Raw genomic sequence first — 15,294 nt, 5'->3', positions numbered from 1 at the left:
GCTTGAAAAATGTCCTTTTGTACCAGAACACCTTTCCCAGACCAGCTGTACCAACCTCATAGGACACAGACGAGGATGCTGCAGACACACCAATAAGTCACTTGATCACCCAGCGAGTTGTTTGCCATAAATCCTGTAAACAGGCAATGTTGCAAAGGAATTGGACAAACGTTAGAGATCTAACAACTATCAAAGAAATACTTAGTTCTTCTATTTTTGATTGATTTCATTTTACGCCTCAACTACAGTTGCATTACAAGTCCGAGCTTCAAAGCCTTGGTGTACATTATAGCACGACACCACTACCCTGCCTTCCCACTTATCTCAGCTCACGGTGTAACACAAATTCAGTCAAGGTGGCAAAATTCAGAATACAATCCAAAACAAAAACAAAAGTTCTGTGTCACAGATTTTGTTTCGTATAATGCTCAACAAATTACAGCATCACCCATCGTGAACTGTCACAGCAGTAAACGCACTGAATAACATGACACTGACCGGTGTACCAATGTTATCTGTCCATTGTTATGGACCTGATCAGTTCTAAGAGAATGACCCCATATTACTGCAAAGCGAAACACTTATACAAAATCACAATATGGGACCTTATGCTATTAACACCTCCTGGCTGATTTACCAATGTAACGGGGGTTTTGTGGGTATTATAGTATTATATCCTTCCATCCTTTGCGCGCGCACACACACATATATATATATATATATATATATATATATATACACTCAACGGCCACTTTATTAGGTACACCTGTCCAACTGCACGTTACTACTTAATTTCTAATCAGCCAATCACATGGCGGCAACTCAGTGCATTTAGGCATGTAGACATGGTCAAGACAATCTCCTGCAGTTCAATCCGAGCATCAGTATTGGGAAGAAAGGTGATTTGAGGGCCTTTGAACGTGGCATGGTTGTTGGTGCCAGAAGGGCTGGTCTGAGTATTTCAGAAACTGCTGATCTACTGGGATTTTCACGCACAACCATCTCTAGGGTTTACAGAGAATGGTCCAAAAAAGAAAAAAACATCCAGTGAGCGGCAGTTCTGTGGGTGGAAATGCCTTGTTGATGCCAGAGGTCAGAGGAGAATGGGCAGACTGGTTCGAGCTGATAGAAAGGCAACAGTGACTCAAATAGCCAACCGTTACAACCAAGATAGGCAGAAGAGCATCTCTGAACGCACAGTACCTCGAACTTTGAGGCAGATGGGCTACAGCAGCAGAAGACCACACCGGGTGCCACTCCTTTCAGCTAAGAACAGGAAACTGAGGCTACAATTTGCACAAGTTCATCGAAATTGGACAGTAGAAGATTGGAAAAACATTGCCTGGTCTGATGAGTCTCGATTTCTGCTGCGACATTCGGATGGTAGGTTCAGAATTTGGCGTCAACAACATGAAAGCATGGATCTATCCTGCCTTGTATCAACGGTTCAGGCTGGTGGTGGTGGTGTCATGGTGTGGGGAATATTTTCTTGGCACTCTTTGGGCCCCTTGGTACCAATTGAGCATCGTTGCAATGCCACAGCCTACCTGAGTATTGTTGCTGACCATGTCCATCCCTTTATGACCACAATGTACCCAAAATCTGATGACTACTTTCAGCAGGATAATGCGCCATGTCATAAAGCTAGAATCATCTCAGACTGGTTTCTTGAACATGACAATGAGTTCACTGTACTCCAATGGCCTCCACAGTCACCAGATCTCAATCCAATAGAGCATCTTTGGGATGTGGTGGAACGGAAGATTCGCATCATGGATGTGCAGCCGACAAATCTGCGGCAACTGTATGATGCCATCATGTCAATATGGACCAAAATCTCTGAGGAATGCTTCCAGCACCTTGTTGTATCTATGCCATGAAGAATTGAGGCAGCTCTGAAGGCAAAAGGGGGTCCAACCCGTTAGTAGCATGGTGTACCTAATAAAGTGGCCGGTGAGTGTATATACACATACATACATACAACCTTTAATGGTCACCCCTCTTTACCTTATATAAAGAAAACACATCTCACTATGTAGAAATAGAACTTTACTAAACAAACTAGAATATTCTACAAAATACACAGATATAGACATATACAAACATATATATCTTCCCCCCCATCTAAACCTAAAGTACCCACATATAGTAATAAACCCATTTGACAGTGAATTAAAAAAAAATTAAAGGGAAACTAACAAGACTCTAACCTACTTTTATGTGTCCATAGCACACAGGACGCTGAGAAAAAAAAATATTTTTAGTGCTATTTTGATTCAATCTTCTGATAAAGCAGTATGCTAACTTGCGGCTTGGTGCAATGGGGGTTATTAATACCACTCTCAGTGCATCGATTTGACCCCCGGCTGCCTCCTTGTGAATATTGAGGCTCTGATCTACAATGACATCACTCTGGCATTCATCTCTGCAGAGCGTAGGATGAATACTCCAGAGGAAGAGTGGTCTGGTCCACAAGTAGTGCACCAAATCGCCTAGTTTACATATTAATTAAATGAAAGATTTTATTAAAACTGAGGTTCAGTTAAGAAAATTGCAAAACACTATATATTATACACCTATAGTACGAAAAAGATGTATAGTATGGTACCGTGTTAGCCAGAAAAATCCATATCATGGTAAATACTTGTAATGAAAGTATTTTAGGAGTGATACCTTTATTGGCCAACAAAAAATTGTTAGAGCTGTGAGCTTTCGGGATTCACAAGATCCCTTCGTCAGACAAGTTGTGAACTTGTCTGACGAAGGGATCTTGTGAATCTCGAAAGCTCACAGCTCTAACAATTTTTTGTTGGCCAATAAAGGTAACACTCCTAAAATACTTTGATTACAAGTATTTACCACGATACGCCTATAGTACATAAGTACTGTGGGCGTATAATATATGACAATTAATATGTTTTTTTTATAATTAACATATTTATTATTTAGACTGTTGTAATCAATAATGAATGTTTTTCTATAGAGTGTGTGAACTGCTGTTCAATTTCACATTGACTTCACATGAGTGCAAATATTTTTACCTCAAAATTATGGACATATTTTACTATTACTTTATGGTGTGTGAACTTAGCCTGAAGTGTAATAACATCTAATAAATGTACAATACATGCATTAGAGAGTCCTTTTGTAATTTAAGGATACATTTGTTCCAGGGGCGGATTTACTTTACCATAGGCCCCGGGCTGTTCACCAAGGCTGGGCCCCCCCATGCCACTGTAACTATGGCAGCACTAGCCTGGCGTTCATAGTATAAGACTGATTTGTGCAAATTTGCCATTAAAAAAAAGTGATTTTTTGCAAATCATGGCGAAAGTGTAGCCAGGAGACCGTACACCACTGAAAGTATAAGTCTTTTTGGGTCGTCATGGGCCCCCCAGGAGCTCAGGGCCCCGGGCTGCCGCCCAAAACGCCCCTATTATAATCCACTACTGATTTGTTCCCCACCCCAACTCTATCCCATCATTTCATATGGATAGGATCCATATATGTTAGGTTTATGTGGCCGACTAGACAATTTCCTCTAAACCCTTGCTACCAAAATTCCTAAATTTCTCAGACAGCAAAAGTTCTAAGCAGTTACAAACATGCTCTCAACCACCTGCAACTTGCCTTCTTTGTTGTATACCTTTATATTCCCTATAAATCCCATTGACATTCAAAATAGTCGCAAAAACTGCAGTTATGTTTATTTCCGTAAGTTACATAAACAGCGATGCACTCAGTACTTTGCTGTTTTTTCAATTCCCCTAAACCTGTACTTAAAGGGGTTGGCCACTTTAATATTATTACTGCTTCAGAGAAGTATATTCCTACAAAATACGCATAGTGACATGTATGTCACATGCTCTCTAAGAACAGCCATCTTATGGACGAAATCTTAAGCCCTTTTTACATGGTTATTAACGAGGAGCGTTGCTAGAAGCACTCCTTTGGCCAATACTTTGCCCGTGAAAAAGTGTCAGAGATGAACCTAAAAGCGGGAAACCATATTGGGCCATGTAAAGAGACCCTAAGTCCGAGCTGCACAGACAGGATGGGGTGAGGTGTCCTTTTACGATACAAGAGCTCAATACTAAATCTAATTAGCTACATTGTAAATGACTTTCCAATTTTCAATCTTAAAGTGGCCAGTGCCTCTTAAAGAAGGCATGAAAATAGAATAAGTGAAAAAAACTACCCATTCTATGAATCATACCCTCCTAAAAAACAAATTTGTTCCGCTCCCCCCAAATCTGTCCCATCTGCTCATATGGATATGACCCATATCTGAATTTTTATAACCCCTTGCCACCAGAATTTATAAATTCCTCATAGTGGGTCAAAGGGATACTAATTGTCCTTAAGACAATTCCATCATTAAGACGTTGCATTCTGGGAAGAATTCCCAGAATTCAAAATAATTCTCACAACACTCAGGCAAAGTGTTGTCCTTTCAGGTCAAGTGGAGGAGAAAGTATTTAGTCAGCCACCAATTGTGCAAGTTATCTGACTTATTATAGGAAGACCTATGAGAAACAAAATGAGAAAACAAATCACGTCTGATTTGGAGAGATTTTTTTTTTTTTTAATTATGGTGGCAAATAAGTATCTGGTCAATTACAAAAGTTTATCTCAATACTTTTTTCTATATCCTTTGTTGGCAATGACAGGGGTCAAACGTTTTCTTCACACGGTTAGCACACACTGTTGCTGGTATGTTGGCCCCTTCCTCAATGCAGGTCTCCTCTATAGCAGTGATTTTATGGGGCTGTCGCTGGGCAACACAGACTTTCAACTCCCTTAAAAGGTTTTCTATAGGGGTGAGATCTGGAGACTGGCTAGGCTACTCCAGGACCTCGAAATGCTTCGAAGACCCTACTTTGTTGCACTGGCGATGTGCTTGGATTCATTGTCATACTGAAAGACCCAGTCATGTTTCATCATTAATGCCCTTGCTGATGGAAGGATGTTTGCACTCAAAATATCACAATACATGATAATGCCACCCCCTGATCTCAGTCGCTGGTGGCATAGTATGTTACTGATGGTAGCCTTTTTTACGTTAGTCCCAGCCCCCTGCAGGTTATTCACTAGGTGGTTCTGGGATTTTTGCTCACCGTTCTTATGATCGTTTTGAGCCTACAGGATGAGATCTTGCATGGAGCCCCAGATTGAGGGAGATTATCATTGGTCTTTTATGTCTTCCATTTTCTTATTATGGCTCCCACAGTTCATTTCTTTATACCAATTTTGTTTCTGGTGTATTTTTACAGCTCTTTTGTCTTTGGAGTGTGATTGTTTGAGCTTGTGGACAGGTGTCAAACAGGAGCTATTGAGGACAGAGGAGTCTCTTAAAGCGACTTTGTACCCACAATCTGACGCCCCCAAACCACTTGTACCTTTGGATAGCTGCGTTTAATCCAAGATCTGTCCTGTGGTCCGATCAGCAGGTAATGCAGTTATTGTTCTAAAAAAACTACTTTTAAACTTGCAGCCCATGCAAACTGGAGTATCTGTGCCCTAACTTTGCACGACCCCTCCGTCCCTCCTCCCCACCCTTCTCATCATTACGAACATGGGCTGGATCGTTAAGGCAACTGGGCAATGTTCAACATGGAGAAAATGTTCTAGTGGCATTCCTAATGATGAAGAGGGTGGGGAGGAGGGACGGAGGGGTGGTGCAAAGTTAGGGCGCAGATACTCCCATTTGTCACGGGCTGCAAGTTTAAAAGTTTTATTAGGACAATAACTGCATCACCTGCCGAACGGACCGCAGGACAGATCTTGGATTAAAAGCAGCTATCCGAAGGTGCAAGTGGTTTGGGGGGGTCAGATTGTACAGAGTCGCTTTAACCCCTTCAAGACCAAGCCTATTTGCACCTAAAAGACCAGGCTCATTTTTCAAAATCTGACCTGTCTCACTTTATGCGCGTATAGCTCAGTGATGCTTTAACGTATGCTAGCGATTCTGAGATTGTTTTTTCGTCACATATGGCACTTTATATTAGTGGCAAAATTTGGTCACTACTTTGTGTGTTTTTTGTGAAAAACATCAAAATATCATGAAAAATTGAAAAAAATTTGCATTTTATGAACTTTGAAATTCTCTGCTTCTAAAAAAAGAAAGTTGTATTACATAAATTAGTTACTAAGTCACATTACCAATATGTCCTCTTTATTCTGGCTTCATTTCATAAACATATTTTACTTTTTTAGGGTGTTACGGGGGTTAGAAATGTATCAGCAAATTACCACATTTTCGTGAAAGTTTCCAAAACTGATTTTTTTAGGGACCAGTCCTTATTTTAAGTTGATTTAGGAGGTTTGTATACTGGAAACCCCCATAAGTGACCCCATTTTGGAAACTAGACACCTTAAAGAATTAATCTAGGGGTATAATGAGCATTTTAACCCTACAGGGGCTGGAGGAAAGTTTTCACCATTAGGCTGTAAAAAAATGAAAAATTAAAATTTTCCAATAATATATACATTTAGATTAAAGTTTCTCATTTTCAAAAGGAACATAAGAGAAAAAGCACCCCAAAATTTGTAACACCTGTTCTCTTGAGTACTACGGTACCCCATATGTGGGCGTAAACCACTGCATGGGCACACAGCGGGGCTCAGAACGGAAGGAGCGCCAATTAGCTTTTCCATTGCAGATTTTGCTGAAGAATGTTTCCGAGCACAAGGTGCATTTGCAGTGCCCCTGTAGTGTCAGCAGAGAGAAAAAAAACCATAAGTCACCCCATTTTGGAAAGTACACCCCTCAAAGAATTCATCTTGGGGTAGGATGAGCAATTTGACCCCACAGGTGTTAGAGGAAAGTATTCAAAATTAGACAGTAAAAATGAAAAAATCTAATTTTTTTCCAATAATATGTTCCTTTAGTTTGAAATTTTTCAATTTCACGAGGAACAAGAGAAAAAAGTACCCCAAAATTTGTAACGCAGGTTCTCATGAGTACAACGGTACCTCATATGTGAGCATAAACCACTGCATGGACACACAGCGGGGCTCAGAAGGGAAGGAGCGCCAATTAGCTTTTTCAATGCAGATTTTGCTGAAGAAGTTTCTGAGCGCCAGGTGTGTTTGCAGAGCCCCTGTAGTGCCAGCGGAGTAAAATCTCGCCATAAGTCACCCCATTTTGGAAAGTGCACCCCTCAAAGAATTCATTTTGGGGTGTGGTGAGCATTTTGACCCCACAGGTATTAGAGGAAAGTATTCAAAAGTAGACAGTAAAAATGAAGAACTCGAATTTTTCCAATAATATGTTCCTTTAGTTGGAAATTTCTAAATTTCACGAGGAACAGGAGAGAAAATTCACCCCAAAATCTGTAACGCAGGGTCTCCTGAGTAGAACGGTACCCCATATGTGGGCATAAACCACTGTATGGGCACACAGCCGGGCTCAGAAGGGAAGGAGCGCCAATTAGCATTTTCTCTGCAGATTTTCTGAAGAAGTTTCTGAGCACCAGGTGCATTTGTAGTGCCCCTGTAGTGTCTACAGAATAGAATCCCCCCAAAAGTCACCCCATTTCGGAAAGTACACCCCTCAAAGAATTCATCTTGGGGTAGGATGAGCACTTTGGCCCCACAGGTATTAGAGGAAAGTATTCAAAATTGGCCAGTAAAAATGAAAAACTTGAATTTTTCCAATAATATGTTGGTTTAGTTTGAAATTTCTAAATTTCACAAGGAACAGGATAAAAAATGTACCCCAAAATCTGTAACGCAGGTTCTCCTGAGTACAACGGTACCCCATATGTGGGCATAAACCACTGTATGGGCACACAGCAGGGCTCAGAAGGGAAGGAGCGCCAATTTGCTGGAGCAAAACCACAGCTAGTAACAGTTATTAGAATAGCGCAGTTACTAAAATACAATAAAAAAAATTAGATTACAGGTAATGTGGGGTGGTTACGGACAGTCTGGGGTGGTTCCGGGTAATCTAGAGGTGGTTACGGGCAGTCTGAGGTGGTTACGGGCAGTCTGAGGTGGTTACGGGCAGTCTGGGGTGGTTACGGGCAGTCTGGGGTGGTTACGGGTAATCTGGGGTGGTTACGGATAATCTGGGGTGGATACGGTCAACATGGGGTGGTCACAGGCAACCTGCTGTGGTTACTTGGGGGGTGGGGGGACATCACTTTTTATCCCCTGTCACCAATCATTCATGGTGACAGGGGATAAAAAGTGCCTGGAGCACATGGCACAAGCGATCAGCGGTATATAGTATGTACCGGTGATCGCTTGTACCGGGACCCCACAGGGGGGTCCCGATGACTGCCCCATGCTCTCCGCTACCTCCGGTGGCGGAGAGCATGGGGCTTTCATTCATTTTTCTTTTTTGATCACTGTGAACAGACATTAGTCTGTTCACAGTGATCGCGGCGGCCATCTTGGATCCGATGGCCGCCGCGGGAGGGGGGGTTAGTGACTGGGGCACTAGGGGCTGATCTGGGGTCTGATTTTTACTTATTTCATCTCCCCCCACCGTGAATCCGTGAATCCACAGATGAAATACAGCGGCGGCACCGGCCCATTAGTGACCGCCGTTTCGGCGGTCACTAAGGGGTTAATGGGGGTCAGCTGTGGGATCGCAGCTGATTCTCATTATCTCCGGTGCTGTACTCAGATGAGAGCGGGATCGCTGTCCCTGCAGCGATCCCGTTCTCATCACAAAGCCCCGTCAAAGCCGGAACGTATATGTACATTCCTACTGCACGGGGCATGTGCAATAGGAACGTATATATACAGATGGCTGACGTGAAGGGGTTAAAGAAGTTACAGGTCTGTGAGAGCCAGAAATCTTGCTTGTTTGTAGGTGACCAAATACTTTTGGTATAATTTGCAAATAAATTCTTTCCAAATGAGACAATATGATTTTCTGGATTTGTTTCCTTATTTTGTCTCTCACAGCTGAGGTCTACCTATGATGTCAAATACAGGCCTCTCTCATTTTTTTAAGTGAGAGAACTTGCACAATCGATGACTGACTAAATACTTTTTTCGCCACTTTATAACATTGACTGGGGATCTATGCCAAACCAAACAATTTCTGGACAAATTATTTTACCTATTCTTTAGGAGGGCATGAAATATAGGATGGGTAGTGTTTCTGTAAATGCCTGATCACCTAGGTGACCTTCCTGCAAGTCACCTAGGCACTGGAGTTTCCCAGCTTGGCTTTTTTCTTTGGACACTCATAAGTAAGGTGATCTGCCCTGCAGTAGCAGTCTGCTACTACTGTGGTGTGGGAGATCACTTCATTTGTGAGGTGTGACGGGAGGTGCTGCATTCACTTGCAGCAGCAGAGGCCCCCAGTTGCATGGGCTCCTCAGAAGAAACTTCAGGAATAATAGGAGCCAAAGTAGTAGTGCCATATTGGTCCACCTCGATGGAACACACCAGCTGAAATTCCAAGCAGCACTCCTCTAGAGGTCTTTTAGTCAACTGTGTCTCTGCAACTGCTGCTCTGTCAGGGTCATTGTATAGTAACCCTAAGGAAAAAAACCAAAACCCTAATTAACTTAGGACAATCCTTGGGGACTTGGGGAGTAAAGAGAAAGCCCACTCCTGTGGTTCACCCTGAAGGAGTGACATAACTATACCTACTCTCAGCCTTACTGCCACAAGAACAAGGGTGTAGGGTAAAGTACAATCTACAACCCTCTCAAAAGGTCTAAAAAGCCTTCCTATCTTTGCTGAACCTATTAGTGAGCTGAACAGTGGGTTCTAGAGGGGTAGCGAGAGGTACAGTGACATTCTGCACCTGTGAAGGCTCTTGCTGCTGTACTCTCTGTGCCAGGTCATAAGGTCTATATCATTATCATAAGATGAAGATGTATATTCAAAAATATTAAATAGCATGGAATCAAGATATAGGCCACATTCACCCGTTCCGTGTTCTGCAAAGAACACGGACATGGACCGCCTGTTATGGAGTGCCACCACACACACACACACACTCACAGGCAGCATCTCTCACATGATGCTGAGAGCGAGGGAACTGTATGAATCTGTGCCGCGCTGTAATAAAGGAGCCACATATTCATACAGTTGCCCTGCTCCCAGCATCATGTGAGAGATGCTGCCTGTGCGGAACACGAAACGTGTGAATGCAGCCTTACAGGTGATTATGGTGGTGGAGTAATCACAACACTACTATGCACAGACATCAAGTGGGAAGGAGCAGAAGAGAGGGCCCAGGGAGCCATAAAAGAGAGTGGCAGTCTGCTGCCAACTCTTCTGTTGCAAGGGGCAACAGCTAGCAGACTGTCCCTATCATCATTGTTTTTTAAGTTTTAAGACAATGACGATGTTTTAACATGTCCTATTAAAAAAAGATTATTGGCTGTACCTGCATGATGTCGGCTTATTGTTGCCTTGTAACATGACCTATTACACTAAACGATTATTGGCCAGTAATCGGGCAAGTACTGTATGGGCAATAATTGTTTGGTGTAATAGGGCCTTAAAGGGAATCTCTCAGCTCCCGGGCCCTACCTAATATGCTGACAGTATGTAGCTTTCAGTCCCCTAGTGAGTATTGTGCCTTTTGGTAATTTTCCATGCAGTGAATTATGTACAATCTCATGTCTCCTACTTTTAATGAAGAGTCAAAGAGGAGTTGTTTGTGTCACACTCTGGCACACCTCACCACTCCTTCCTCCTCCCTCTTATTCATGAATAATCATTACTGCCCAGAGTCCTGCTCGCTCAGCTGTCAGCCAGTGTCTCTAATTGCAGATCAGTCCTCTGTAGGCAGTTTACTGTATGTTGGAAAGAAACACACAGATAGTTGAATCTCTGATTCCAAATTCTTCTTTGGTTCAAATCCCCTGATGGTTTTAAAATAACTGTACTTTATTTGCCATTAAGTGTTTACCATCCACTCAATTTCAACTGTGTGTAAACATAGCCTTTCTGTGTTTTCAATCCACTCCTGGTTTTGGTTGCAAAATACTGAGCAAAAATACTGTGTGTGAACAGAGCCTTAGAAAATCAGCACCTAATCATCACCTGAGGTAGGGTCCGGGAGCTGACACATTCCCTGGATAACCAATTGTCTCCAATACAAATAGTGCCACTAGCAATCTAGCCCCCTATTTGTATTTACAGTACAATCATGTGACCATATGTTTTATTTTACTTACCCTTGATGGTTTTTTTTTCGCTTTATATTCACTGAATATTTCCTATTAACTAGGCTTACAATCCACTGACAAATTTCTTCACAGAGACATCAATATTCTTGTATTACAAAAAGATTTTATAATTTGGAGATTGAGTTTTATTCTGCAAAATAATGATTTCATCTATGGAGACGACGTTTTCAAGCAGATACTTGGTAATGGGATGGCAAAGTAGCTCCCGCTTTTACTAATTTATTTATACAAGCGTTTGATCCCTGCCCCCCTGTCTCTACCTACTTGGACATGCTACTCTAAGTAGCAGACCCCAACTGGGCGATGGTCCCTATGCTGCTAGATTGCTTGGCTGTCAAGTAGGAGAATGGTCAGAGGTCCAAGTCGGTAACCAGTGATAACATAAATGCCACAAATCACAATCCAAAAGAAAAAAAACAGGAAAATGAACAGAGTGGATGAACACCTTTCACTCCAGAAGCCTCTCACAGAATGTCTCCCTGAGCATGGTTGCAAGTCTGGAGAATTAACAGCTTCAGAGCCTTGCTCCTTGCAGACTGAAAGCTGACCAGTTAAGGGAGTTCTGACATATACTCATTGTTTTTGGCTTCCTGGCCACCAAAAACTGGAGACTGCTGGGAAGCCATATTTTAGCCAATACAAAACAAATGGCTAAAGAAAATCTATGTAGGAAAAGAAACAATTCCTGCACAACTTGCATAAATCAATCTTCATGTGCTGTATTTATAATACGTGCAGGACATTGGGCTTAACAATCAGTATATACTATAGCAAAAAGAAAACATCAAAGAAGGCATGTGCAGGCGGTTTGGAGAATGTTTGTAACTGATTTTTTCTTGCATATCATTCGGTGCTTAGTCATGCTATGAAACTCTGCAGGATATTTTTGGGATTTCTTTTCTACAGTTATCTGGGATGGGTACAGCCTTTGTACCCATGTACCTTATGTGCTTCACTAAAAGGAACCCCATCTTCCCGAAGTGGTATGGCAGTAACAAGCTCTCATTACCACTACCACTAAAAGGTTTCTCTGCCTGTCGATCATCCTCACAGAGCGGGCTGATAGGCAGAGAGCCGTGATTAGTCCCAGATGGCTTTCTGCCTAGATGACCACCTAGTTGCCACCCGTCTCCCTACCTCATACCCCACAGTAAAACACTTTTTTTCCCAAATATAAAGATACCCTGGCAGACGCTGCTTGTATGCTAGAGGAGCTGTGTCCTACATCTGAAGGAGGCAGCTGGGATCCATATCAGCACACTCGTGCTGATTGGTTCCCTTTAATTTGTAGTGCAGCACTACCTTTCTCCTTAAAAGTGTTTTCTAAGCATTTTATATTAATAGTCTATCCTCCGGATAAGCCATGAATATCTGACTGGCAACATACCAACACATGCAAGAAAAAGATGACTTTGTTCATTAGGTTGTAGTTACTGCAGCAGAGCTCCTATACACGTCAGTTGGAGCTGTACTGCGTTTACTAGCTCTACCACTACAAAATAAATAGAATTATTGGCTTCTCAAAAACCTGCATTGCTTGGTCATCAGTTCCTGCAGAGAGATTCCATGGAGGTGGACCAGATGCAAAAACTGATGTTTACGTAAGGCTTGAAAAAACACAGCATTTTTTGTTAAACTGCCGATGCGATGCAGGGTTTTTTTTTGGCCAAAACCAGACGTGGATTCAAATGGGAAGGGAAATATAAAGGGAGGACTTGTACTTACTTTTCTGTTGGATCCTCTTCTGGTTTTGGCACAAACACTGCAGTGACAGTTTACCAAAAAACTGATGTGTGTGTTTCCAGCCTAATGCTAGTTTTGATGTGCAAAAATATTGTGGAGCCATATCACGTGTTTCTCAATGTCCGTGAGCTAGCCAGACCACCTTCCAACAAGCCACAATCAAGAAATGACAGGACTTGCAAAATACCCCAACAAGGTATCCATCTACAGAACGCTGTTTCGGGGTATTTGCCCCTCATCAGTGTGGAGTAGGATTCTGGCTATTGGGAGCAAAGCAAGTAAGGGCATTCAAGAGAATGATGGTTGACCTCAGGTAGATAAACCAAAACACTGCAGAAACACACAAACACATGTTGCTCAACATCAGTGAATCTAGGGACATTGCACCCTGGGAAATCTAGTATGCAAAAATATTGCCGACACCATGACATGTTTCTCAACATCAGTGAGCTGGCCAGACCATCCTCCAGGAAGGAACAATCAAGCCAAGAGAGGGGGAGGGGGGATCTCCAGTCAAAGAAACTACCTTCCAACAAGCTTGTTAGGACACCAGCTTGTTGGAAGGTGGTTTCCTTGACTGGAGACTCCCTTGGCTTGGTTGTTCTTTTCTGGATAGCTCCCTGATGTTGAGAAACACGTGTTGGTGTCTCGCAATATTTTTGTATATTTGATTTCCAAAGGGTAATGTTCCTAGATTCACTGACGTCGAGAAACACGTGATGGTGTCTCTGAGGTGTTTTGATTGTTCAACCATAATGGTAGATTTGAGGCATATAAAAGACTTAGTGCACTATGTGGTGATTATATGAATTTGCCATATATGGATACTCTTGTTCTATGGATTGCTTATATCTGAATTACAAAAAGTGTGCAATAAGAAAACGTGGTGTCTCCTGTGTTTCTTTGTGAATGGACTTAGATCAGGATAGAACTCATTTGATACCCACACCCAAATGTGCTTATTAACTTCAGTTTTTATTTGAGTATAGAGGCAGACTTATTATGACAAGAGCCTCATTGGTAAGGGGTCCTGAAGGGGTAGAAGGAGGAGAAGTAGTGCCTGGCTCATGATTGATAACTGTGAGACATATTACAACAGTGTTGCAGCCATAGATATTATTAGATACAATTTATGAATATATTGTCAAAAAGCAAAAAAAAACTTTTTTATTTAAAATGTTGTAGCCTACTTGCAGTTGTATATGTTATTCCTACTCTGTACTGTGTATTTATTAAGTTGCATATATTGGCATATTTGTGATTGAAAAAGAAACTATTTAAGAAGATAATGTAACATATTGGATTGCTTATCATACCTCATAGTGAAAGGTGTGTAATTTGTTCTACCTAAATCTAAATAGAGGAATTAACTTTTTTTTTAATGTGAATCAAAATATTATACAGTACATTTCAGTTTAGTTTGTTTGATTGGAAAATACATGCAATTACAAAGTGTTGAATAGTATTAGTGAAAAACATAAATGTTTGTATATACAGTGCAGTATATTTGTGTGTTGTACTAACTCTTAAATAAAGTGAAATTTATGCATTATAGATTGATTTCATAGTGGGATATTCATATAAAATAAAGTAATTTAAATATTATTGTGACTTGAATTTTCTTTTCAGCTAATATAAATATTACCTCACAAAACTTCCTAAAACATTCTGATACAATGATTCATCCCTTATAGAACATGAAAAGCAGGATTACTAACCGGTAATCTTGTTTTCATAAGCCCATGACAGCACCCCTGGAGAGGACCTCCCACCGCAGGACAGGAAACCTGTGAAGATAAAAACTTGACACACCTCAGTTCTGAAAAAAGTACTCCAGCGGAGATAATCAAAAATTAACAAAAATCTATTGAAAAAAAAACCTATAGGGAGGGTATACATGAGGGGTGCTGTCATGGGTTTATGAAAACAAGATTACCGGTTAGTAATCCTGCTTTTACCCTGACTCCCAATGACAGCACCCCTGGAGGATTAAGCTAGTAATCTAATTAGGCGGGGACTACAGCCGACAAAACTTTACGGCCAAAAGACAAATCTGAGATAGGATTTAATTGGAGTCTTTAATGTCTCCAAAGGTATGGACCAAGGACTAAGTGGCTGCTTTACATATTTGATCTATAGTAGCATCTGCTCTTTCTGCCCAAGACGTGGCAACTGCTCTGGTGGAATAGGCTGTAAAATAGGCAGGAGGAGTTACTTTCTGTGCTTCATATGCCATGATGATAGCCTGTCTTATGCATCTACTAATAGTGGGTTTGGACGCTGATTTACCTTTGTTTACCCCAAAAAACTGTACTAAAAGGTTCTCAGCTTGACGGAAGCTATTAGTAACTTCCAGGTATTTGAGCAGGTATTACATCCGAGG

The sequence above is a fragment of the Dendropsophus ebraccatus genome, chromosome 9 (genome assembly GCF_027789765.1).
Source record: "Dendropsophus ebraccatus isolate aDenEbr1 chromosome 9, aDenEbr1.pat, whole genome shotgun sequence".
In the NCBI taxonomy this organism is placed as follows: Eukaryota; Metazoa; Chordata; class Amphibia; order Anura; family Hylidae; genus Dendropsophus; species Dendropsophus ebraccatus.
The sequence above is the reverse complement of the archived record's forward strand: the minus strand, read 5'-3'. Positions refer to the sequence as shown.